Below are 26,608 nucleotides of genomic sequence, written 5' to 3'. Positions count from 1 at the left end.
GTGCCCTTTCACTTAATTTTTTACAAATGAAAGCCCTGGCATTTTTTTTTAACAAATTAAGCATGGGTGGTGTCCGTGTGTGCATGGCAGTGGTGGTGTCCGTATGTGTATGGCAGTGGTGGTGTCCGTGTGTGCATGGCAGTGGTGGTTTCCGTATGTGTATGGCAGTGGTGGTGTCCGTGTGTGCATGGCAGTGGTGGTGTCCGTGTGTGCATGGCAGTGGTGGAGTGCATATGTGCACGGCAGTGGTGGTGTGCGTGTGTGCACGACAGTCGTGGTGTCCGTGTGTGCATTACAGTGGTGGTATCCTTGTGTGTATGCCAGTGGTGGTATCCGTGTGTGTATGGCAGTAGTGGTGTCCGTGTGTGCATGGCAGTGGTGGTGTCCGTGTGTGCATGGGAGTGGTGGTGTCCGTGTGTGTATGGCAGTGGTGTTGTCTGTGTGTGCATGGCAGTGGTACATGCATCATCAAAATTATTAATTCATATAAATAAGGTCACCATAAATTACACATTTAAAAAACTTTGACCGTAGCTCACAGAACAAGGTGAATTCTCACATGGAGTATGGGAGTGTAGCGCAATTCCTAGCATTTGTGGCAAGTAGGTCAGGGATCTGATGTTGTGGAAGGTAGTTCACCCGGACTCAAAGAACTGCATTATTAGGCCTCCTGGAAAAAAGTTTTACGCATTTGGGGCTGTTTATTGCTAAGAGGTGCACTGCGCTGAACAGGTGTATAAAGGACGCTCCTGAGGTAGCGCTTAGACCCATATCCAGCAAGAGAGGTATATTATTTTGCAAACTTCATTTTGTCAGGCCGTTGCTTGCTTAAATAAGAAATGTGTGTGGCTTGTGGATGTCTAACATTATCATGCATGAGCGACTTCTATGCTTAGTTTTACCTGCTTTGATTCATGTGGTCATCCATGGAAAAACCCAAGCTATACTATACTGTACCCACCACTCTGGATCGTTTTGGCATAGTGATGGTGCACGTGCTATTTCTTCATGTTGAACATCTAGTTTTGGAAATGCCAATAAAGCTGTTTATTAAAAGAAATAATAAAATGAACAGCGCCCCTGTTAGGGCAAGGCAATAGAGCCAGTAAGCAGCGGCCATCTCATCCCCCAGATGCCCGGCATGTTGTGGCAGTCACTGTCACGTACATCACACATGTATATGCGCTGACAGTTGTGATTCTTAAAGGTCCCATTTTACGGTTCCAAACAAGAGCTGAATCTCAGAGATGACCTCACTCAACGAGCTACATTCTTTACGAGTTAGCGTTCACATCAATAAGACTAGGTGTAAGGAACACTGAACACACAACGCCAAAATCAAAATGTAAGGCAGGCCATTCATTCAGTCTTAGGCTTGGAATGGGACCTAGCAATGTTCTTGACTGGCAGGACTCTTGCGCCACTTTGTGTCCTCTTGCAGGACCACGTTAACACCTCATCCACGAACACAGATTGACAAGAAATGCACATTAAAGCAGGAGGGATGCAATTGCCTGGGAACTGAGAATGGCATAATGTTTTGATTCGAGATGATGCGAGGGAGAAAAAAAGGAAGAATAAGACTCCTGTCGCCGTTCAAACGTGGAACCAGCTGTTGACTGTGGCACAAAATGTGATTATATTCCAAATCATAAACGTATGCTTTGCGAGGTCGTGCCTCGAGTGAGTAGCAGTGATTAAAAATCAAATTTAGCATTGTGGAAACAGCGTACTGAATGTTTTTGGTACGTGGGGCAACCTAGAACAGCACATACTTGACACAAGACAACTAATTATCTAACTGCAAAGTCAACCGATCGGCGGCGGATGAAGAAAAGAAGCCTGCTTGAAGGGGCAGCCATGTGTGTGTTATCAGCGCTGCGCGCTGGTATGCAGACTTCCCTTGCAAACCAGCAGGCGCGCGTCACGATCCGGGCTGCATTCGCATGCTCTGGATACAAGACCTGGCCGCGCGCACAACGTTATCCTATGGGGAAACGCTGCGCGCGGCCAGGTCTTGTCTCACTTCGGCGTCTCAGACTGCTGAGACGCCGACAATAGTTTTCTGGCGAGAACGCGCTTTCAGCGCGTTATAGCCGAGCCCTAAAAAGGGCCTAATGCCCATCAATGTCTGAGGCTTCATGAAAGAACAAAGACAATAGTTTACTCAGATACAGACCTGCTTTGAAAGCATGGAACACATTAAGCACCTCGTGGAACTCAAGGCTGTATCTTAAGTGTCAGCATTTTTGGTCCAATTTCAGAGCAACATCGATGTCCCCAGGGTCTGGCTCTTTTCAATGATTTTTTTTTTTTGCACATTCGTTGTCCATGATATTCATGTCTGGGGTGCAGCCACCTTAAGGCATAAACTTTAGGGGGTGGCAAGGGTGCTGTATCTTAGCTGCAAGCTTCAGGTACTGCCATTTGCTGAAGGAGTGAATATGACACCAATGGCAAACTTTTTTTTAACAATTGCTACTTACATTTTTAGCTAGTTTCGTAGCGTTGGAAAACGAGGCAGCATCTGTGAGGCCTGCACAAATAACATGACTACATTTGTCCTTCACTCTGAACCAAACACCCAATTGTAGCACCTGACGATCAGAGGGTAGCGTTGCAGAGCAGTCTGGGGCTTACTCAAGGGAGGTGGTGTGGGCAAGTAATCACCATTGGCAGGTGCGCAAAAATAACACTCAATAATTGATTGTCCAGTCTGTACTTTGCTTTATAAAAGTAAGAGTACATTTATTAAACACACATACTACTCAATACTATGCACACATTTACAAATATACATAAGCTGTTACTTTGTGACATTGCATAACATTTCCACCCCTCCCGCAGAGGGGGTGGGGTCTACTACCACCACTCCCATGTATGCACATAAACTTGCCCCCAATGCAGTTAGTTGAACATTACCTGGAGCGAGGGACATGCGCACTGGCACCATCCCAGTGGTGACCCCCCATGTATCTCAACAAGCATTTAAATCAGGTAACACTGTCTTGGTGACACACAACCCTGACCATGAAGTATGCACCTCTACATCATAAGGGCTAGAAGTCTGGGTGCTTCACCTAAGCACGGCAGCAAGAATACATTGTTAAGCATCACTTTAGAATGATAGTACTCATCACATTTGGGTATCATTAGAATGCATTGCAATTCCAGCCCCTAAAGGCATCACAGATTAAATGACAGGGTTACGTATATACAGCCAGACACCCTAGCAGGAATGTCTGACATCCTAACCCCACTTTGCTTATGACATCATTTTTAACCAGCTGACCCCGCCGGCTCCCCGCGCGGCCAGCACCCTCGTGTGCTGCCGAGGGAGCCTGCTGAGCACTTCTGGCCTGCCCGCTTCAGCAGGCAGACGCATCTTCCTTCTCCAATCTGGCTGGACTGTGGGGGAGTGCGGCGGCACTCCTTGACCTCCTCCCATTCTTCGGGGCCTGGGGATGGGGTCCCGGGCCCCTGGACATCTTTGGGGGTGCGATGATGCCCCACCTTCATCTCGGTCTCTTAGGGGCCCGGGGATGGGGTCCCGGGCCCCCCTACTCCTTCTTGCGGGTAGCGCGCTTGCGCTCCCCCTCCTTGGCGGTTTCGGCGGGTGCCAAGGTGGGCTCCTGGCGCCCTGCCTGGGGGCATCTTCATGGGGAGCGCAACAGCCCTCCCCGACTTGGCTTCGGGGCCCAGGGATGGGGTCCCGCCACCTGAGACCTCTTCACGGGGGCGCGTCGGCGCTCCCCCCCCCTGGCCCCTCTCCTTCTTCAGGGCCCGGAGATGGAGTCCCAGGCCCCTCAGGCACATTTTCACGGGGGCGCGATGGCGCTCCCCCTGACCTCGTGTTCGGCGGGGGCCAGAGTGGGCCCCTGGCACCCCGCGACGGAACCTTCACTGGGTGTGCTATGGCGCACCCCAACTTTACTTCTCCTGGGGGCAGCCCCGGGACCTGACCCACCCGGGGGGCATCTCTGAGACCGGCAGCGAAACCCCACGTGCTTCGTCTTCGGTCTTCTTAAGGGGTCAAAGGTCGCCTACCTTCCGGGGGCCATATCTCAGCCCCAGGGGGTCCGATCTGACCCATTTTTGCGTATTCTTGCTCCTGGCTATGCCCCTGCAGCCACTGGGAGCACTCTCCTTTGCTCTCCGGGTCTCCAAGAGGGTGCATTCTGCAGGGATCGGTCTTCACTGGTTCCGTGCGCCAGCCTTTAACCTGGCTCTCCTCCTGGGCATTTCTTCTCCCTGCGCAGAGGTCCCTGCTTCTGTGCACAGGTCCTGGGCTCTTCATCTGGCGCTGTTAGGGCCCTGGGGCGCAGTCAGGGGGTTCCTCCTTTCAACTGCCTATTGCCAGGCTCCAGCACCTTCCGCCTCAGCAGACCACACCCCAGAGAGAGGTTCTCCTCCTGTGCAAGAATTTTTTGAGTTGGGGGCTGGCACAAAGTCTCTGTTGGTCCTAATAGCAACACATCACTTCCCTGCCCCTGCTCCATCCTTCTTATTCAGCCTCTGGGTTTGTTCAAAATGGAGTCATCCAGGGTCTCTGGCCACATGGTCTCTGAAACAAAACTCCTTCCCTGTTGCTTCCTTCCCTCCTTGGTGCAGCCTGGTGCCTGGCACCCAGTGATAGCTGCTGACGGATGAGCCTGTAGCCACACCCACCTTCTCTTCATGAAGAGGAAGCATTACCTTGTGGAAAAAAGTTTAACAATCCATCCAGCTGAGGTCAGCCCTCAACCTGGCCCTGGTTATTAATGACTCAGAGAAATGTGACATTTCTTGATGACTCAAAAGCAGTACAACTTTGATTTGGGGCTCTGCAGAATACTCATTTTCACATCCGCTACAGTGGACTTTAGTGCGTGTCTGGAATCTGTAGGCCTTATGAAAGTTAATCTAGCACATGGGCTCCACATCCCTATAGGGGAATAATGAAGTGAAAAACAGTAAAAAACACTGACCTACCCTGGCATATTCCTTCCCAGTGTATAAAGCCTATTCCATGTCACCACCCACTTCTGCACAAGTCCTGCCACACCCTTCATCTCATAGCTGCTCCTGGACAGCACACGCTAGGAATCTCCCCTGCGCAGCCCCTACACGTGTGCACACACATGTACACATGTGTCTGCATGTAACCAGCCCTGTGTCCCTTACTCCACCTGCTGCGCAGTGGCCTGGTCAAGTCAGGGGGACACCAGTAAAATCCCCAGGCAGTCTCTTACATCCTGAGTTCACTGATTGCATCTCTCCTGAGGCGGAAGCCGGGAGGCCAAACCCACGCTTACAAACAATTGCAACTCGCATTTTACTAGCGCCGCTTTTAACAGCGCTTCGCGCCTTTTAAAATACTTTCACTTGTTTATTGTGTCACTGCTAATTCTGTGTAAAATTGTTGAAGTAGCTATTATCACCTACTGACCGTAACGAGCCGCTTCCTCATGCAGAATAATTGCATGACCTGAAGCTTCGCAGGGCTCCCGGTCTCCCATAGCAACACCCCTCGAGGCGCAGACTCCACGGGCGCCATCTTTGAAGGGGGATTGGACAGCGCTCTAGTGGCTGGGCGACTTGGCCCCAACCACTACAAAAGAGCTCCCAATCGGCATCTCTCCATTCCCTGATTGCATCTCTCCTGAGGCGGAAGCCGGGAGGCCAAACCCACGCTTACAAACAATTGCAACTCGCATTTTACTAGCGCCGCTTTTAACAGCGCTTCGCGCCTTTTAAAATACTTTCACTTGTTTATTGTGTCACTGCTAATTCTGTGTAAAATTGTTGAAGTAGCTATTATCACCTACTGACCGTAACGAGCCGCTTCCTCATGCAGAATAATTGCATGACCTGAAGCTTCGCAGGGCTCCCGGTCTCCCATAGCAACACCCCTCGAGGCGCAGACTCCACGGGCGCCATCTTTGAAGGGGGATTGGACAGCGCTCTAGTGGCTGGGCGACTTGGCCCCAACCACTACAAAAGAGCTCCCAATCGGCATCTCTCCATTCCCTGATTGCATCTCTCCTGAGGCGGAAGCCGGGAGGCCAAACCCACGCTTACAAACAATTGCAACTCGCATTTTACTAGCGCCGCTTTTAACAGCGCTTCGCGCCTTTTAAAATACTTTCACTTGTTTATTGTGTCACTGCTAATTCTGTGTAAAATTGTTGAAGTAGCTATTATCACCTACTGACCGTAACGAGCCGCTTCCTCATGCAGAATAATTGCATGACCTGAAGCTTCGCAGGGCTCCCGGTCTCCCATAGCAACACCCCTCGAGGCGCAGACTCCACGGGCGCCATCTTTGAAGGGGGATTGGACAGCGCTCTAGTGGCTGGGCGACTTGGCCCCAACCACTACAAAAGAGCTCCCAATCGGCATCTCTCCATTCCCTGATTGCATCTCTCCTGAGGCGGAAGCCGGGAGGCCAAACCCACGCTTACAAACAATTGCAACTCGCATTTTACTAGCGCCGCTTTTAACAGCGCTTCGCGCCTTTTAAAATACTTTCACTTGTTTATTGTGTCACTGCTAATTCTGTGTAAAATTGTTGAAGTAGCTATTATCACCTACTGACCGTAACGAGCCGCTTCCTCATGCAGAATAATTGCATGACCTGAAGCTTCGCAGGGCTCCCGGTCTCCCATAGCAACACCCCTCGAGGCGCAGACTCCACGGGCGCCATCTTTGAAGGGGGATTGGACAGCGCTCTAGTGGCTGGGCGACTTCGCCCCAACCACTACAAAATGAAGTCCTCATCTCGTCCGAGCAGCGGGCGGGCGCAGCGATGGCGCGCCGGAGGCGCGCCAGAGGAAAGCCCGTCTGGGCCCGTCCGGGCCAGGCCGGGCACAGGGCCATCCACTATGTCCAATTTCCATAATCATCGAATTGTCCATTCCCGGGACTACCTCCTACAATTCGACACAGCCACACCTACCTCTACCCCTTCACCCCCGTTGCCGGGCCAATTCCCACAGAAATCCACCTGCAACTCACCCTACCTTGTTAGCCTTGCTCTTCTCAACTGTAGATCCGCTTGTAAACACTCTCTAGAAATTAAAATCTTAATCCAAGATATCAATTTGGACATACTTTTCCTTACGGAAACCTGGTTTACACCTCACTCAGAGGCTGACATGGTTAATATGCTACCCTATGGTTACCTGATACAACATCTTAACAGACCAAAGGGAAAAGGAGGCGGTATAGCGATTGTTTACCGTAACTCCTTTACATGCAGGATACAAGAAGGAGGATGACTGCGAAAGCGCCTTTTTTTCCCTCCAATTTACTCCCAACAAATCCCTCTCGGGCACCCTCGTATACCGACCACCTGGCAACCTAGGAAACTTTGCCGGCTCACTTCTTGACGCTACGATCTCCTCCTGCACCGCAACCTCTAATTTTATCCTGCTGGGAGACTTGAACCTCCATTTTGAGGACAGATCAGACAGCACCGTAAGCGACCTCATCTCTGAACTAAAAGCACTGGACTTACACCTCTTAAATCTGGAGGTAACCCACACCAAGGGTCATCTTCTAGACCCTATTTTCTCCAACCTGTCGAAAATAGAAACACGACCAACTCTCCCGTTACCATGGTCGGATCACTTCCTCATCCCTTTTACATGGCAAATGGACCCTAACACCCCCCAAATTGCATTATCAAGAGAACATGACAGAATCTGGTCCAAACTCTCATTTGAGCGTTGGACCCAAGAATTGACAAGCTCTGCCCCCTCTGCTCTTCCTGACCCTATAAAAGCAGACGAAAACTTCACTAAATGGCTCACATCTACTCTTGATATAGTTGCTCCCAAAAAAAACATAAAGAAAAAAAGCACTATCTTCAAATCCCCATGGTACTCCCAAGAACTGAAGAACCTTAGAAAAATCTGTAAGATCAAAGAGCGGAACTGGAGGAAAAACTGGGACCCCATCCTCAAAGATGAATATAAAAAAGCAATGAGAACCTATAAACTAGCACGAAAATCAGCACAAGCATCTTTCTTCAATGAAAAAATAAAAAATGCATCAAATTCATCCAGAGAGACTTATAAAATCTTCAAAGAGTTACTAAAAATCCCCAACCCACCCTCCACTGAGCAACCCACAATTTCCAGATGCAACCAAATAGCATCCTTTTTTCAGAACAAAATCACCAATATTTTACAAACCCTCCCACCCATAACGAACAATGAACCCCTTGAGGAATGGGTACCCTCCACAACTGGCCCGATTTTAGATAGCTTTTACCAACTGTCCAACGAAGACTTCCTGAAAACTCTTTCAGGTATGAAAAGTGGCTCACCCACCGACCCAGCCCCCATCCGTATCCTCAAACAAATTGGTCCTATCATTTCACACCTAGCAACAAATCTTATCAATGCCTCTCTTACTCAAGGAGTAGTCCCCCCAAACTGGAAACATGCGATTGTCAAAGCCCTTCAAAAAAAGCCAGGCCCGGATCCCTCAGACTTTTCTAACCTCTAACCCAATCTCTCTCTTACCAGGCATGAGTAAGATCGCAGAGAAACTGGTCAACCAGCAACTGTCTAACTTTCTTGAAAGTAACAATCTCCTACGTCCATCACAAACAGGTTTTCGTCCCGGTCAGGGGACAGAGACCGCCCTAGTAAAGGTAGTCGAGGAAGCCAGATGCATCTTGGATTCAGGGGGATCGGTCTTACTGATCCTCCTGGATCTAAGCGCTGCATTTGACACGGTGGATCACAAGATCCTGATCCAGCGACTACTCAACTTGGGAGTGAGGGACAAGGCACTCAGCTGGCTGTCATCTTTCCTGAAGGACAGAACCTTCCAGGTCTGTGAAGGGAATATACGATCAGACCCATTCCACCTCCAGTGTGGGGTTCCACAGGGCTCTTCATTGAGCCCCACACTATTTAACACTTACATGGCCCCCCTGGAGGATGTGGTAATTCCCTTTGGGATAAAAGCTGTAACATATGCTGACGACACCCAAATGGTTGTGTCCTTTTCCCTTGAAGGTGAAAAGATAAAAAACCTTCATGATTGCCTTGAGGGAATCTACGAGTGGATGTCCAAATCAAGGTTGAAACTCAATGGCTCCAAGACCGAGCTCATGCTGCTGGGTCACCAATTGTCGCCTCTCCCGTCCGCCATGTGGCCCTCATGCCTAGGTCCCCTTCCTCAGCCCAAGACGGAACTCAAGAGTTTAGGCTTCTGGCTAGAACAGGATCTATCTATGAAAACACAGGCCAAAAAAACTGCCGGCACTTGTGTCGGCCTACTCCGCTCAGCCAGGAAGATTCTCCCTCTACTCCCTGCACAATCACAAAAACTGCTTATACAGGGCTTAATACTATCGAGGTTAGACTATAGTAACGCCTTCTTCCTGGCAGCTCCAGAAGCTACCCTTAATGTTCTCCAAAGAACACAGAATGCCGCTGCTCGGATACTGACAGGAACACCCCGGAGATCTTCTGCTAAACCAGCACTAAAAGCACTCCATTGGCTGCCGATTCGAGAAAGAGTCATATTCAAGGCCCTATGCACCACCCATAGGGCCCTGCAAAACCTAGGGCCACCGATGTTGAAGACCATGATTTACCCATACAAACCCAATAGGCCCCTCCGCTCCTCTCAAAGGAACTTGGCTACGGTCCACAGAGCAAAGAAAGCCCGCACTGGAGGACGCCGTTTCTCGGTCACAGTTGCTACTCTATAGAATGCCCTACCAATTCAGCTTCGGGCCGAACCCAACTACATGAAGTTTCGAAAACTACTCAAAACGCACCTCTTCCCACAATAAAATTTGTCTTTCCTTCTTTTACCCTTTGACCCCCCGCCCTTCCTCCCCTCAGCTGTTTATGCAATCTCAGTGCTGGGACGCTTTCGGGCAGCCATGCGCTATATAAATACGGCTTTCATTTCATTTCATTTCATTTCACTGTGGGTGAGTCCCAATTTATGAGGCTCCCCCACAGTAAAAGCTCAACAATTAGGTGCTCAAAAAGCAAAAAATCCAGGCAGCCCATAGTGTCAGAACCACCTTCTAACACATAGTTAATGACTAAAAGGACTGTGAGAACTAATAATAAATGCTGGGTTTAGAGCACGGACTAAGAACTTAACATACGGGTCATAGTCAAGAAACATCTAGTGGCGTTACTGTATGTCCAGTACATGCATATTGTGGCTATCGAAAGTCACATGCAGATGTAAGTTGCTGTCCTTGCTATCAGGGGCATAATGTAAAATGATAGGGCCCCTTGCAGGTAGCAGTCAGGGGCCCCAGTGTCTGCCTTATATCACAGATATTCATTGGCCTTGAACAGAATGGGGGCTCCCTTAATAATTGCCCCCCACGCTAGAAGAGCTGTTGTTGCCTGTGTCACGTCCCTGCTTGCATTCACCTGATATTTCTGCTTTTGTTACCCAGCACACACACACTGTAAGAGACTAGCTGTATAAGCAGAGTCCAAGAAGTAAGTCCCACTCATGCAGGAGTGAGATGAAAAAAGACTTCTACAGTTGAGGACAGAGGGGCAGATTTACAAGCCCCCTGCGCCACCAGTACGTCACTTTTTGGTGGCAAAGTTTTACTGCTCCATGTTTACAAGGACAGGAAAAGTCCCCCCTGATTGGCTTTTACTGTCCTTGTAAATATGGCCCCTTCACACGCATCACTTTGCATGAAAGGGGTGTTGCATGGTGTTGCTGTGGGTGTTCCCCATTGAACCAGGAACATTTCCAGATTTACGAGGAATTATAAATCTGGAAGTAATCTAAATGCTATGCCTCCCCAGGGGAGGCGTAGGGAGGCGCAACATTTTAATTTCTTCTAATTTTTTTCTCTTTCAATGCGTGCTGCATTCTACAGCACGCATTGAAAGAGGAAAATGCCTGTAGTGATAGTTTTTGTGCAGGTAGGTGCCCAGTCCTGCACAACAACAATCTCCCCATGATGCAGGCACACTTGCACCATGGTGCAAGGGTGCCTGGTCGGCTCAAGGCAGCTGTTTGTGCACCAGCGCAGGGGTAGAGCACCAGTATGCAACATAATATTGTAAATATGTCGCATTCCTGTGCTTTGGAAGTGTGCAGCGTGGCACAGCCAAAGGACTTGAGTTGCCGCTGAGGCACATCCTCATAAATCTGCCCTGAGTCTGTAACCTTCGATCCACCCTAGGATTGCCCTTTAGTAGACCACTTCCGCATTCTCCTGAATATCTCTGCTCTGTACGGCACGCTGCCTGTGGGAACCGAGTCCATTGTAGATTACACTCTGACTCTGGATGGCGTCAGCTGAGGAGCGCTCTGTATTCACGCAGCGGGGCTGTAACCGTTTAGGTACCATTAATATTCATTTTGTTCCGAGCTCAGTGGTGCGTGGGAGGCAAGAACGCGCCACTTCTGATGTTTTACAGTCTGTGTTCATGTGGGACATGCAAATAAGTTGAGGATTTAGCTCGATTCATTTTAGTGTGAACAGTTACTCGCAGATATTTAATCTTCTAATCTGATCCTCTAGCTGCAAGAAAATAGGAACTGACAGAGGCCTGGTAAGGAAACATTAAACTAGAGCGGCCCCCCAGAGGTGATTAACACATCACCGCTGTGCCAGGAGCGCTCTAGACTTACGTCAGACATCGTTTACAAAAGCAACTAACTTGCAATGAGTATCAGGGCCCACTCCTATACCGTGTCTGACAATCCTTGCACATTTCATTAGTTTCTGAGCAGTGAAAGCCGGGCACTCTTACGTCGTAATAGAGTATCGCTTATTGAGTATAATTAGGGGTGTCCAACATAGGCCCAGGAGCTCCGGCTTCATGCTAGGTTATTATGAACCCACTCCAAGAATTTGTGTCCGTTCCCAATGGTCACATGTTGAATCTTTGCGAGTCATTCCATCCCTCTGAGGGTGATAAAAAGATAAAAAGAGTACCATCGAGATGGGTAACAATAAAGAACAAATATCCTTCAATGACACCTCGAGACATCCACGAGGGTGAATGTGCGCTTTATAAATGCACCTGCTATGTTATGTTTTCAGATACGTTTACATACAAGGAATATAAATGGAACAAAAATACACACTGATTGCACTGAAAATCCGAATGAGCTTACGTTGGACACCCCTCTTCTGTGCAATGTATTTGGGGTGCTCTTCTACTGCACCGCACTGTCACAGTTTACTCCAAAACATTCTAAGGGTAGTGTGGTTTCACTGTTATCAGACACCACTTGAACAGAGACAACTAACTTAAAAACAGTGCAGGGGGCCTATAAACACAGCATCAGTTGTTGATCACCAAGTTACTGTCACTGTAAGGTGATTGGAAAGAGAAAGGTCCTCCGCATGACTTTGAAGTGTTCTATACATTTTTGAATACCACCAATACGGGAAGGCAATGAACTCCGCTCCGCAGGCGGAATTCGCAGTTTTGTCCACTCTGCACTCTGCTTGTAACGCAGAGGTCCACCGAGCGCCAGTGAAGTGGAGTTTACCAGCCCGCTGTTCAAATACCTTGTCCATGTGGAGTGGTGTGGCTCACTGGTTAGAGGCGGCAGACCTGGAAGCAGAGGTCGGACCGGGACCAGGGTTCGATTCCCGACGTGGCAGGGTCGTGGACCTTGGTCAGCAGACTCGATATTTCTCGCCTCGGTGGCTACTCTAACCATGGGTCCCACTCAGCAACTCTGGGCAATAGCTAGCTTAATCTCTACTAACGGCCTCATCAGCGCCGGGGATACTTGTCTTCACCTTGGAGATGCCCAAGAGGTACCATCTCACAGGGAAAGCCAGGATGGGTTCCCCAGCGGTATACAGCGCATGGACGCTCCTTTGCTGGGGCAGCTGTGTGCTTTACAAGTATACGACATTTAACATGTGTGTGATGAACTTGCGTCTGTCACCGGCCAGAGGCGCTAATGCTGCGGTACTACTGTTGCTGACCCCTGTCAGCCCCACATGGACAGCCTCCCTCGGTCCTCACTTCCACAGCTGCTGGGGCAAACAAGAAACTCCCCTTGCAACAGGCCACCCAGGCAGGCACGTCTGGCTATGTGACTGTGAAGAGAAGGTGATGTCGTCAACCAGGTGCGTTAGTGGTAGTAGGAGAGGGGGCAGAGTAAAGGAGGGAGGTGATTCTGCTTGCCAGCATTAGACAGTGATACCAGCAAGAGGATCATTGCAGTGTAAGCACTGCAGAGAAAGCTGGTGAACCAGGGCTACCAGGTGTTTTATGTTGGGGTGGCAGGGTGAGGTCCCGGTTCATTGCTGAGGGGCTGATTTTCTTGCTGGGGAGCTGCCGGCACTTCTAAATGAACAATGCAGAACAAATAGTTTTAAAGCATACTTCTTAAAACATTTGTTTTGCATTGTTTATTAAGGAAAGCCCAGCAGCCAGTCCGGCCCTGTGGTGGCCCCAGGCAGAATAACTGTGGGTGGGGTGATGAAGGCTTGCGGGCAGCTGAGGTGTTCCTTTTGAGGGCTCAACCAGAGTGAGGGAAAGTTAACATAAAGGGGCTGATTCTGATGCGGGTTGGAAATGCTTCCCGACTGAATCGGGTTGGAAATAGTTTCCAACCCACTCGGATCGGGACAGTCCGACCAACGGAGTACAATGCATCTGGTTGCTTCCCGATACGATTTGGTTGGACTCCCATTGACTTCAACGGGAGCATATGTTCCTAACAGCATCATAATTGGGCCCTGGGTTGTTCCCGATCCAATTTGGAAAGAGCAAATGCCATTAGGAGGCCTTCCCAACTGCATCAGAATCAGGCCCTAGGTAGGAAAGCTTTCCAACCCGCATCAGAATCAGGCCCAAAGAGGACTGTGACCGCTCTTCCCACATTGCTGCTACTGTACTGTTACCTGCTCGTTCTCCGCCTAGCAGTTCCATCTTCTGGACCGTCCATGATGCTTCATCCCATTAGCGTAGTGCAGACATGGCCACTCCCCGCCTACTTCGCCACAGCCCCTGACCACCTGTACCCTGCCCGCAGCCTTCCGGGCCGCACAGCTCCAACTTGTTACCTGTCATGCCCTGGGCAGGCCCCATCGAGTTGGAAAGGTCGACCTTAAAGAAATATTGAGTCCTAAATATTGTGAGTGAGAAATATCGACAGCAAGAATATCACGGTCAAGAATATCGATTTAAGGTAAGAAATATCGATTTAAAAAATATAGAAGTCATTAATATAATTTGTAAAAAATATAGTTGTTTAAAATATTGATTATTTATTTAGTGCTATGTATTTTAGTATATATTTTAAATGTATGTGCTGTATTGTTTTGTATAAGAACTGTTTATATTTTTTAATATGTGTTACATTTTTGGCAGTTAATAATTTTATTTTAATTACATTTTGTGTTTTTTCGTTCCATAACGGGTTGTGGGTTTATAGGGGAATAGGGTGGGAATTAATTTAATTATAATAAATTAATGATTATTATATTTTATTTATTACTATTTATTTAATTAAGAACTTATAGTGTTAAATGTGTAAAGTAATTTATTATTAACTAATAATTGGTTGTTAATTAGAATTAATTAATTAATTGATAATTATTTGTGGGTATTGTGTAGTTAATTTTAGGTGCATGTTCTGGGGTTTATGGGGTAAAGGGTGGGAAGTAATTTATTTTTGATGAATTAATAATTAGTTGTTAATTGATATTAATTAATTTATTGAAAATGTGTTATGGGAATTGTGTAATTAATCTTAGGCGCAGGTTATGGGGTTTATACGGTCAAAGGGTGGTAACTAATTTATGTTTAATTAATTAATAATTAGATGTTAATTAATATTATTGAATGAATTGTAAATTAAATACGCAAATTGTGTAATTAATTTTAGGTGTTTGTTGAGGGGTTTATAGGGGTAAAGGGTGGGAAATACTTTGTGTTTAATTAATTAATAATTAGTTGTTAATTATTATGAATTAAATAATTGATATTTCATCAGGGTAATTTTTTTGTGTGTGGTTTTTACTTTTATAGGGGTAAAGGGTGGAGATTAAATACATTTTACTTACTTTATAATTAGTTGTTTAATAGTAATAGTTTTTAAATTGAAAATAAGTTTTAATTGTGAAATTAATTTTTTACAGTTTAATTTTAGCTGTGGATTGTGGGTGTTACAGGGTTAACGTGTGGGAAGTTATTTAGTTTTTATTAGATTTAATTTGTTTTTTAATTAGTAATATTTCTTTAATTGGTAATTAATTTTTTAAATTATGGAAGTACATTTTTGTTTAAGGTTAGATGTGGGTTTTGATTTGTGTGTTGTTATAGGGAAGGAAATAAAAAAAAAGTAATAATGAATGTTTTTGTTTCCAAATATTTTCTAATTAAAAATATTTACTTTTTTGAAGTTTAGTTGATATTTTATTTAATATAATATGTGTATGTATTTGCCATATGTAATTAACATTATAATATGTTTTTATATTTTTATTTTTAATACTAAATATATTTGTATTATAATTTTTATCATATTTATATATTTATTATACAGTTTTTGTTGTTGATTTTTAAGTATATTGTATATTTTCAATTTTGAACTGACTGGAGTGGGTATAGTACATTTTAGCCCTCTGCTATCCAACACTTTATTTACTGTTGCACTCACTAGAGATGGAATAGTAAATGTTACCTCTTCACTATCCAACACTTTCCCTACTGTTGCACTCATTGGAGTGGGTATAATAATTTTCACTCCTCCGCCTTCCAACACTTTCCCTACTGTTGCAGTGAACGTAATGGGAAATTTTAGTTTAAATATTTTTAAATAGTTTAATGTTTTTTTAATTATATTTGATATTATTGATGTGTGTGTGTGTGTGTGTGTATATATATATATTCACTGAAAAAAACATAGGTTTTAGCCACGTTATAGTTAGGAATTAGCATTTAAAAAACCTTAGAAATCACTGAAAAAAACATAGGTTTCACACATGTTATAGTTAGCTGGACATTTCACTCATACAAAACCATTGAAATTCTCCCGTTATAGTTAGTTCAGCTAACTATAACTCGAGCTCCCGCAATCCACTGATGATGACGTCACATATTACATCACTCATGACATGGTCAGTGACATCACTAATGACATGACTGATGATATCACTGATGACATCATCCAGTGAATGTGTCTTTCTGAAAAATAAATATTTTTTATATATTTATTTCCAAAGGTCGATGGGAGAATAAATGGGTAAATAAGAGTGTCTAAATGGATGTGTTTTTTGTAAAATTGATTGTATAACTGACTGAAGTTTATCTTAGTGAATACATGTATTAGCGAGTAATGTTTAAATATGTAAATATCTGTATCAGTGTCTCACTTTGTCTATAAGTGGCTGCATGGGTTGGTGAGTAGCTACATGAGTGTGTATATGTGTTATTAGTTGGTTTTTTGAGTATCAGTATGAGTGTCTGTATGGTTCGCTGTGGGATATTACTTACTGCATAGATGCATGAATAAGTGACTCACTGTTTACATATGTTTTGAAGACAGCATGTGTGCAGGACTGTATAGGTGGATGAGTGTGTGTATGGGTGTGTTAGTGAGTGAATGACTGTCTCAATAGTGTATTTAAGAGTAAGTACATATGTTTTAAACTAGTATATGTGAGTATTGATGTATATAAGTGAGTATATATGAGAGTGAAAGATTGGAAGAGTTGCTGTATAAATAAGTATGTGTTTCTATAAGTGATTGTTTAAGAGAGTAAGTATGTGTAGGTTTCTGTAGAAGTAAGTGTAGTGGTGTATGTATAGCTGTATATGCGAGTAAATGGATGTTTGGTAGTTTTTTTGCATGTGTGAGTATGTGTGTGAGTAACCCTTTGGATGAGTATTAGTGTGTAACAGAATGTATAGGTGTATGAGTACATATGATGAGCGACTACATGTATGAGTGAATATATAGAACTGTTGGCGAATGAGTGGATATTTATGTAGATTTTGGAATTACTGAATAGGTTCTTCTAACTGGTATAGTAATCTACATTGTTTTGAAAATTTTAGTTTCTATTTTTCAATCTGTTTATTAAAGGTTATATTAGGGTGAGAGGAGGTCTGCCACTCTTTCACAAGGATGATGTCATCAGTGATGTCATCAGTGATGTAATTTGAGATCTCATGAGTGATGTCATGAGTGATGTCACTGACCATGTCATGAGTGATGTAATATGTGACGTCATCAGCAGTGGATTGCGGGCGCGCGAGTTATAGTTAGCTGATCTAACTATAACGGGAGAATTTCAATGGTTTTGTATGAGTGAAATGTCTAGCTAACTATAACATGTGTGAAACCTATGTTTTTTTCAGTGAATTTCTAAGGTTTTTTAAATGCTAATTCCAAACTATAACGTGGATCAAACCTATGGTTTTTTCAGTAAATATATATATATATATATATATATATATATATGAAACGGTCTCTGCTATCTCTCGCCCGGAGTCCAGTCCTGGATACCTTCGGCGCAGATGAAGAGAGGAGACCCAAATGCAGGTGAGCAGTGTTTTTATTCAATTAGAAAAGCGGCAATATATATATATATATATTACCTACTGGTGATAGCCAGTAGGTGTATATAGTTAGGATTAGCTACCATAGGAAATCCGCAACATTCCATTGGGAATAACTTTGGCGCCGGTTGAGGAATTTGCGTGTAATTTTCCCAAATTTTGGCCAGCTCCGCTCCGCTCCTTCCCTGAAAGTTTCGGGGGGATTCGTGAAGTGGGGGCTGAGAAAAAAGGGGGGTCCCAAAACGTGTTTTCCCCATGTTAATTTCCATAGGACGGTCTGACAAGTCTACAGCCCGAACTGCTGAACGGAAGAACGCCAAACTTTGCAAAATTGTAGGGACTGGTATGCAGATGTGCCTTTGCTATGTTTGGTGAAAATTGCTCCAGTGGTTTTTATGAAAATTAACTTCAAAAACACATATATATCTGGGCGGAGCCTAACCACACATCTGATCTGATTGGCTGTCAGCACTTCATCCAAGAAGTGTTGGCAGCCATCTTGAGACCAATAAACATGATAGCACCTCATTAAAAAGCATTGTAGTTAATAGAGGGTTTTAGGACTTTAGTTACATTATAAATCATTTGTTGATGGTACCATGCTCATTTTAGGAATTGTGGTGTGTTCTAAGGTGATTTTACCATGTGAAAAAGCCTTCTGCTGTGATATTATGAATCATGTTTGAAATAAAACTATTATCTCATGTTTTTCCCACAGTGGTTTGGAAGGGGATCTATAAGCAAAACTGAAAGCTTATTTTCTGTAAATTCACATTATCTTTCTCAGTCATGTGAGAATGAAGTCTGACATTCTCAGTAAAACATTTACACCCAACAAGGACAGAGACTGTCAGTTGATTCCTTTGTGTTCTACTGCAGCCTCCTAGAGTGTTCTAAAGAACAACTAGAGCGGTAACAGTCCTACTTATTACAAAGGTGTAGCACACCTTAAGCCATCTTGATTGGAATAAAGTGGTAACTCTTAAAACATTTAATTTAAAAAGGAACAAAATGAGGGGGTATATTTTGCCATAGAAAGTATTATTAGTGCTGCAGAAAGAAAAATTAGGGCACATTTTGAGGGACTTTTCAAATCCTCTTCTATTTCATTAAAACATTCTGACATGCAGTCTCCCAAGATGGCCACCAGAGACAAAAGAGCCCAAATGTAGCCCAAATATCACCCAGATGTAGCCCAAGTATAGCCCAATGACAGAATGTCCCAGAGTGTTCTAAAGAACAACTAGAGCGCTAACAGTCCTACTTATTACAAAGGTATGGCACACCTGAAGCCTTCTTGATTGGAATAAAGTGGTAACTCTTAAAACATTTAATTTAAAAAGGAACAAAATGAGGGGGTATATTTTGCCATAGAAAGTATGATTAGTGCTGCAGAAAGAAAAATTAGGGCACATTTTGAGTGACTTCTCAAATCCTCTTCAATTTCATTAAAACTTTCTGACATGCAGTCTACCAAGATGGCCACCAGAGACAAAAGAGCCTAAATGTAGCCCAAATATCACCCAGATGTAGCCCAAGTATAGCCCAATGACAGAATGTCCCAGAGTGTTCTAAAGAACAACTAGAGCGCCAACAGTCCTACTTATTACAAAGGTATGGCACACCTGAAGCCATCTTGATTGGAATAATGTGGTAACTCTTAAAACATTTAATTTAAAAAGGAACAAAATGAGGGGGTATATTTTGCCATAGAAAGTATGATTAGTGCTGCAGAAAGAAAAATTAGGGCACATTTTGAGTGACTTCTCAAATCCTCTTTAATTTCATTAAAACATTCTGACATGCAGTCTCCCAAGATGGCCACCAGAGACAAAAGAGCCTAAATGTAGCCCAAATATCACCCAGATGTAGCCCAAGTATAGCCCAATGACAGAATGTCCCAGAGTGTTCTAAAGAAAGAACAACTAGAGCGCTAACAGTCCTACTAATGACAAAAGTATGGCACACCAGAAGCCATCTTGATTGGAATGAAGTGGTAAGTCTGAAAACATTAATTTAAAAAGGAACACAATGAGGGGGTTCATTTTGCCATAGAAAGTATGATTAGTGCTTCAGAAAGAAAAATTAGGGCACATTTTGAGTGACTTCTCAAATCCTCTTCTATTTCATTAAAAAAATTCTGACATGCAGACTGAAACATGCACTTTGAATACCAGCAGCAGACTTCCCTGGTGAGCAGTAGCTTTACTACAGTGATCTAATGAGCAACTATAGTGCTAACATTCAGAATTTATGGCAAATGTGTGACACATCTGAATGCCTTCTTGATGGAACCAAAGTAAACAAGCATTGAAAATGCAATAGACCTCGCCCTCGTTTAAGTTAAAGCCATTCTGTTTGTAATGAGGTGGCTTTTTAGCTTTCCTTTTATTAGTGTTTTTTAAACTTTCATGTAAATAACATGTATATGTATGCATATATGTATATGTATGCATGCATCTATATTTGTATTTATATAGATATACAGATTATATATTTTTATATATGTATGTATATATATATATATATATTCACTGAAAAAAACATAGGTTATAGACTATATATAGTTAGGCATTAGCCTTCAAAAAACCTTGGAAATTCACTGAAAAAAACATAGGTTTTAGCCCTTATATAGTTAGGAATTAACATATAAAAAACCATTGAAATTCCTCCTATATAGTTAGCTGGACATTTTATTGATATAAAACCAATGAAATTCGACATATAGTTAGTTGCACTAACTATATATTTCGCGCATCCGCAATCCAATGCTGATGATGTCACATATTACATCATTCATGACATGGTCAGTGACATCACTGATGACATCACTGATAACATCCTCCAGTGTCTGTGTGTTTTTGTAAAGTTTAAATATGTTTTACATATTGAAGAATGAGTGGATGTATAAGAGTATGGATGAAGGATTTGATTGTATAAGTGAGTAAGTATGTGTTAGTATGTTAATTCCTAACTATATAAGGGCTAAAACCTATGGTTTTTTCAGTGAATTTCCAAGGTTTTTTGAAGGCTAATGCCTAACTATATATAATCTATAACCTATGGTTTTTTCAGTGAATTTCATTGGTTTTTTAAAAGCTAATATATATATGTTATGTTATGTTATGTTATTATCGCTTGTATAGCGCGCAGATGCCGCAGCCAAGAGGCGTCCCGGCGCTTTCCGGAGATGGTAAACACAACACAGCAAGAGTAGACCAAGCAAGAAAGCTAAACTGAAGAAAATAAGAAGGTTTTCAGAGCCTTCCTAAAAGGGAGCAGCTCGGAAATGGAGCGGAGAGTGGCAGGTAACGAATTCCAAAGTGCTGCCGCCAGCACTGAGAAAGAGCGACCACCCATTCTAGCTCTTTTAAAGCGTGGCACTATGGCAAGATTTGCACCTGAGGAACGAAGGGCTCTGGAAGGAACATAGTGTTGGATTGTCTGCGATAGGATAGGAGGGGAGGCAGACTTAAGAATTTTAAAAGTTAAGCAGAGAGCTTTAAACTTAATTTTTTGCCCCACAGGCAGCCAATGGAGGTCTTGGATAGTGCGGCGAGCAGACACAAATTTTGGAAGGCCAACCAACATCCTGGCCGCCGCGTTTTGCACCCTCTGAAGGCGAGCCAATTCTGCCTGGTTCACACCCAAAAACAAGGAGCTGGCGTAGTCCAATCTGGTAAGAACCAGAGCTTGGACTATGATCTGTCTGATATCCGCATCAAAAAACTTGAAGATGGGTCGGAGGCACCGCAGAGCACCAAAACAAGTACCAGCTACGCGCTATCTTTACTTAAAGACTATGAATAATTCCAAAAAGAGCGAAACAACTCAGATTCCCCCCCACAGTACTGGAAGGCAGGACATAGACAAAACCTCTTATTACATCTGCCTACTGACAGGTTTACCTGTCATCACTGTTTCTAAAAAGTAAAAAAAAAACACAAAGGCTCCTTCATATTCATGTCGCCACCGTCACTTCTCCTGTCTCTTCACTTCTCCTGTCCCGTCACTTCTCCTGTCCCCATCAATTCTCCTGTCCCCGTCACTTCTCCTGTCCCCTTCACTTCTCCTTCTCCTGTCCCATCACTTTTCCTTCTCCTGTCCCTTCACTTCTCCTGTCCCTTCACTTCTCCTGTCCCCATCACTTCTCCTGCCCCGTCACTTCTCCTGTCCCGTCACTTCTCCATCTCCTGTCCCGTCACTTCTCCTTCTCCTGTCCCTTCACTTTTACTGTCCCAGCACTTCTCCTGTCCCTTCACTTCTCCTGTCCCTTCACTTCTGCCCTGTTCACTGCTCCTGCCCCCGTCACTTCTCCTTCTCCTGTCCCCGTCACTTCTCCTTCTCCTGTCCCTTCACTTCATTTCTCCTTCTCCTGTCCCTTCACTTCACTTCCCCTTCTCCTGTCCCGTCACTTCTCCTGTCCCCGTCACTTCTTCGAGTGGAGGATGGGCACATTTACTTATTTTGCTTGGTGTGCATCAGAGGTTTTCTGCAAAATGGGGGGCATTCTAATTTTCTGACTACTCCCTTGGTTGGATGGAGCAGTGAAGGCCGCTCTTTTAGGGAGTGCAAATGACACTCTCATCACGTGCTGCTTGCCATTATAAGTGTAGTTCAAAGTTCGGGGCATTTTGATTTTCTGGCTTCTCCCCTGAGCAGAGCCACACACCTTAAAGGCCACAGGATCGCAGAGGAGGGCTTAAGATCACGTTGTCCTCCAGTTAAAGGGGTCTGGCAGTTTAAAGGAAAACCCTGTTCTGTTTATCAAGACCTGTATTTCGAACAATCCCCAACAATAGGCATCCCACGATGTTCCCTTGTTCAATTACGTCTGCTAGGTGTTGAGACTAATGAAATATTCGCCGGATTTCCCCTTTAATACATCACGTACCGAGCAGCAAAACACACTTTTAAAAACACAGCTTAGAGCACTAAGCAAAATATATATTCCATAAAACGCATTAGAAGAAGCAAGCACCTTCGGGTACGCCTTTGACAGCCACAAGTGTTTTTACAAGTATACTGTCTAAAAAAATAGCTTGATCGGATGTAATGCTTTTTCTCGCCTCCTCAGCGTCGTGGACGTCAGGGTTGTGTTTTCCAAACAGCAGATTACACTGCCCACAGCGCACCTCTCACGCCCCAGCAGGATTGTTTTAAAGTTTTGATTACACATTGCGGACCCATCTTGTATATTTGTTGCACAACGAGCCATGACCTGCACCCAGATACCAGAGACACCTCATGCAGATCTCGCTGGCATATGCTAAAGGCAGGCAGCGGGCGGGCGCATTGTCATTCCAAAGGGGATAATCCACCTCAATCGGAATGACAATGGGCCGCCCTCGGTCTGCGCGAGCTCAGGGAGGGGCTGCTGCAGCCTCTGGAGTTCAACAGAGAATGCGAGCAGCCCCTGGAAGCTGAAAAAAAATACACGCTTTTAGTAGGACTATTCTCTCCGTCCCGCCCGCCCACTTCTACCGCTGCCCGCACCCCGCACCCTGCACCCAATCCCCGCACCAACCTACCTACGCTGCTGCTCGGCCAAAGCGTCTCCTCTTCTCCCGGGGCTCCCTCTGCACACGGGAGCCCCGTACCAGCCCACACTTCTCCTCAGGCCTGCATCACCCGGTCTCCCCCTCGGCACGGGAGACCGGTCCGGACATCGAAGGCTTCCCCCAGGCAGGGGGAAGCGGAAACCACGTCCTCCCGGCCCCGCCCACAACCAGGCGGCGGCCATCTTCAGGCGGCACGGGCCGCGGCGGTGATCTCGGGGGGCAAAACGAGGAGGGGGCACCCTCGAAATCGAAAAAATAAACACAAAAATGAAAGAGAGAAGCCCCCCAAGCCCACCCCCCCCAAATTTTTTTTTTTGAAAAATCGCGGGGGTGCGCGCACCCGTGCACGCTTATAGATATATAATTCGTTTCTCTTTTAATTTTATCAGGAACCACTGGAGGGATTTACACTATTTTACCAAAAGCGTGATCTGCGTACCAGACACTACTATTTTGACAAGTTTGGTGTAATTCCCTTCAGCGGTTCAAGCTGTAGCCGAGTCTAAAGTTCCTATGGAAATTAACATGGGGAAAACACGTTTTGGGACCCCCCTTTTTTCTCAGCCCCCACTTGACGAATCCCCCCCAAACTTTCAGGGAAGGAGCGGAGCGGAGCGAGCCATCTTCTTTGAAAAATTTGCGAAGATTCATCAACCAGCGCCAAAGTTATTCCCAATAGAATGTTGGGGATTTCCTATGGAAACTAGGTCCTAACTATATATACCTACTGGCTACCGCCAGTAGGTAATATACACATACATATATATAAATGCATATGCATATATATATATGCATATATATATGTGTATATGTGTGCGTGTAGAGAGAGGTGGAGAGGTAGAGGTGTAGAGGTAGAGAGGTGGAGGTAGAGAGGTAGCGGTAGAGAGGTAGAGACTAATAGAGAGAGAAGTTGAGAGAGGTAGAGTGGTAGAGAGGTAGAGAGTAGAGAGTGAGTAATAGAGAGTAGAGAGTGAGTAGTAGAGAGTAGTAGAGAGCAGTAGAGAGAGTAGCAGAGAGTGAGTAGTAGAGAGTAGTAGAGTGAATAGTAGAGTGAGTAGTAGAGAGTAGTAGAGAGTGAGTAGTAGAGAGTGAGTAGTAGAGAGTAAGTAGTAGAGAGCAGTAGAGAGTGAGTAGTAGAGAGTAGTAAAGAGTGAGTAGTAGAGAGTAGTAGAGAGTGAGTAGTAGAGAGTAAGTAGTAGAGAGTAGTAGAGAGTGAGTAGCAGAGAGAGAGAATAGTAGAGAGTAGTAGAGAGTGAGTAGTAGAGACTAGTAGAGAGAGAGAGTAGTAGAGAGCGAGTAGTAGAGAGTAGTAGAGAGTGAGTAGTAGAGTGAGTAGTAGAGAGTGAGTAGTAGAGAGAGAGTAGTAGAGAGTGAGTAGTAGAGAGTAGTAGAGAGTGAGTAGTAGAGAGTGAGTAGTAGAGAGTAGTAGAGAGTGAGTAGTAAAGAGTGAGTAGTAGAGAGAGAGTAGTAGAGAGTGAGTAGCAAAGAGTAGAGAGTAGTAGAGAGTGAGTAGTAGAGAGTAGTAGATAGTGAGTAGTAGGGAGTGAGTAGTAGAGAGAGAGTGTAGAGAGTAGTAGAGTAGTAGAGAATGTGTAGTAGAGAGTGAGTATTAGAGAGTAGTGGAGAAGGAGAGAGTAAGTAGTAGAGAGTAGTGGAGAATATTCCAAAGTTTGGCACAGCACCACTTGCACAATAAGTCCAATCAAATCATATCACTTAGAGTCCTTATTGAAGCGCTGAATCTTGGTGTATATTCAAATGCTTTTATTTTCCTTAAGTTTATGTACCACAGCCAGCCGAAACGTTTCGTTCTGTACAACAGAACTTCTTCAGGGCGTTCTTATTTCCTTCAAGTTATGTCGGTATCCTGTTGTCATATAACTAGATATTTCTTCCAAATTTTAGACGAGACGTAAGTACATTCTTATTCAAAGTGACTAGGTATCAATTTTACCCACACAATTCGGGCAGACTTGAGTAATTTATAGCATCATCAAAGTCAGTCTTTCAAAAATTCCAAAGTATAGGACATGATAATCCAAATCCAAATGTTTCTCAAGAAAAGTCATTTTCAATCGTTTAGAATATCGGTGTTTGGGCAGATATGACCCAGGGACCCCCAGTATGCAAGGGGAATTAGTCCCCCCTCTGCAAACGCGCCAGTGGCCTGCGTTGCAGAGAGGTGTAAAAAGGGGCATAGCCTCATTACACCTCTGTGCAATGCAGCCCCCTGGCGCATACTGGAGGTTCCAGGTAGGCTAGTTGGCGCCCAGGGACCCCTAGTATGCAAGGGGAATTAGTTCCCCCTCTTCAAACATGCACGGAGGCTGCGTTGCAGAGAGGTGTAAAAAAGGGTGTGGACTCATTACACCTCTCTGCAATGCAGCCCCTGGCGCATACTGGAGGCTCCTGGTGGGCTAGTTGGCCCCCAGGGACCCCCAATATGCAAGGGGAATTAGTTCCCACTCTGCAAACGCGGCAGGGGGCTGCGTTGCAGAGAGGTGTAACAAGGGGCATAGCCTCATTACACCTCTGCAATGCAGCCCCCTGGCGCATACTGGAGGTTCCAGGTGGGCTAGTTGGCCCCCAGGGGCCCCCAGAATGCAAGGGGAATTAGTTCCCCCTCTTCAAACATGCACGGGGGCTGCGTTGCAGAGAGGTGTAAAAAGGGGCGTGGCTTCATTGCACCTCTCTGCAATGCAGTCCCCTGGCGCATACTGGAGATTCCTGGTGGGCTTTCAGGTCTTATATAGTTAGGAATTAGCATGAAAAAAACTTTGAAATTCACTGAAAAAAACATAGGTTTCAGACCTTATATAGTTAGGAATTAGCATTTAAAAAACCTTGCAAATTCACTGAAAAAACCATAGGTTTCAGGCCTTATATAGTTAGGAATTAGCATTTAAAAAACCTTTGAAATTCACTGAAAAAAACCATAGGTTTCAGGCCTTATATAGTTAGGAATTAGCATTTAAAAAACCTTTAAAATTCACTCAAAAAACTATACGTTTTAGGGGTGTTAGTTAGCTGGACATTTCACTCATACAAAACCATTGAAATTACTCCTATATAGTTAGTTGTACTAACTATATTTCGCGCACCCGCAATCCACTGCTGTTGATGTCACATATTACATCATTCATGACAAGGTCAGTGACATCACTGATGACATCTCAAATGACATCACTGATGACATCATCCAGTGAATGTGGTTTGCTTCGTTATTTAAATATGCATTATATATATATAGCAATTTGCATATTTGTATGGGAGAGTGAATGTGTGTGTGGAGGGTGGGTGACTGCCCAAAGATGTGTGAATAGTTGATTCAATAGATATTTGAAGTTAAAACTACATGTTCTAAACAGTTGTTTGGGTGAGTGAATATCTTTATGGGTGTGGTGATGAGCAAATATATTTCTCAATGGTACATGTCCAACAAACTAGAAAAATAAAAGGCAGTGTATGTGTCAGTTGTTGTATATAAATAAGTATACATAAGACTCAATGATT

Source organism: Lissotriton vulgaris, chromosome 2_2 (assembly GCF_964263255.1).
Source record: "Lissotriton vulgaris chromosome 2_2, aLisVul1.2, whole genome shotgun sequence".
NCBI classification, from domain to species: domain Eukaryota; kingdom Metazoa; phylum Chordata; class Amphibia; order Caudata; family Salamandridae; genus Lissotriton; species Lissotriton vulgaris.
The sequence above is the reverse complement of the archived record's forward strand: the minus strand, read 5'-3'. Positions refer to the sequence as shown.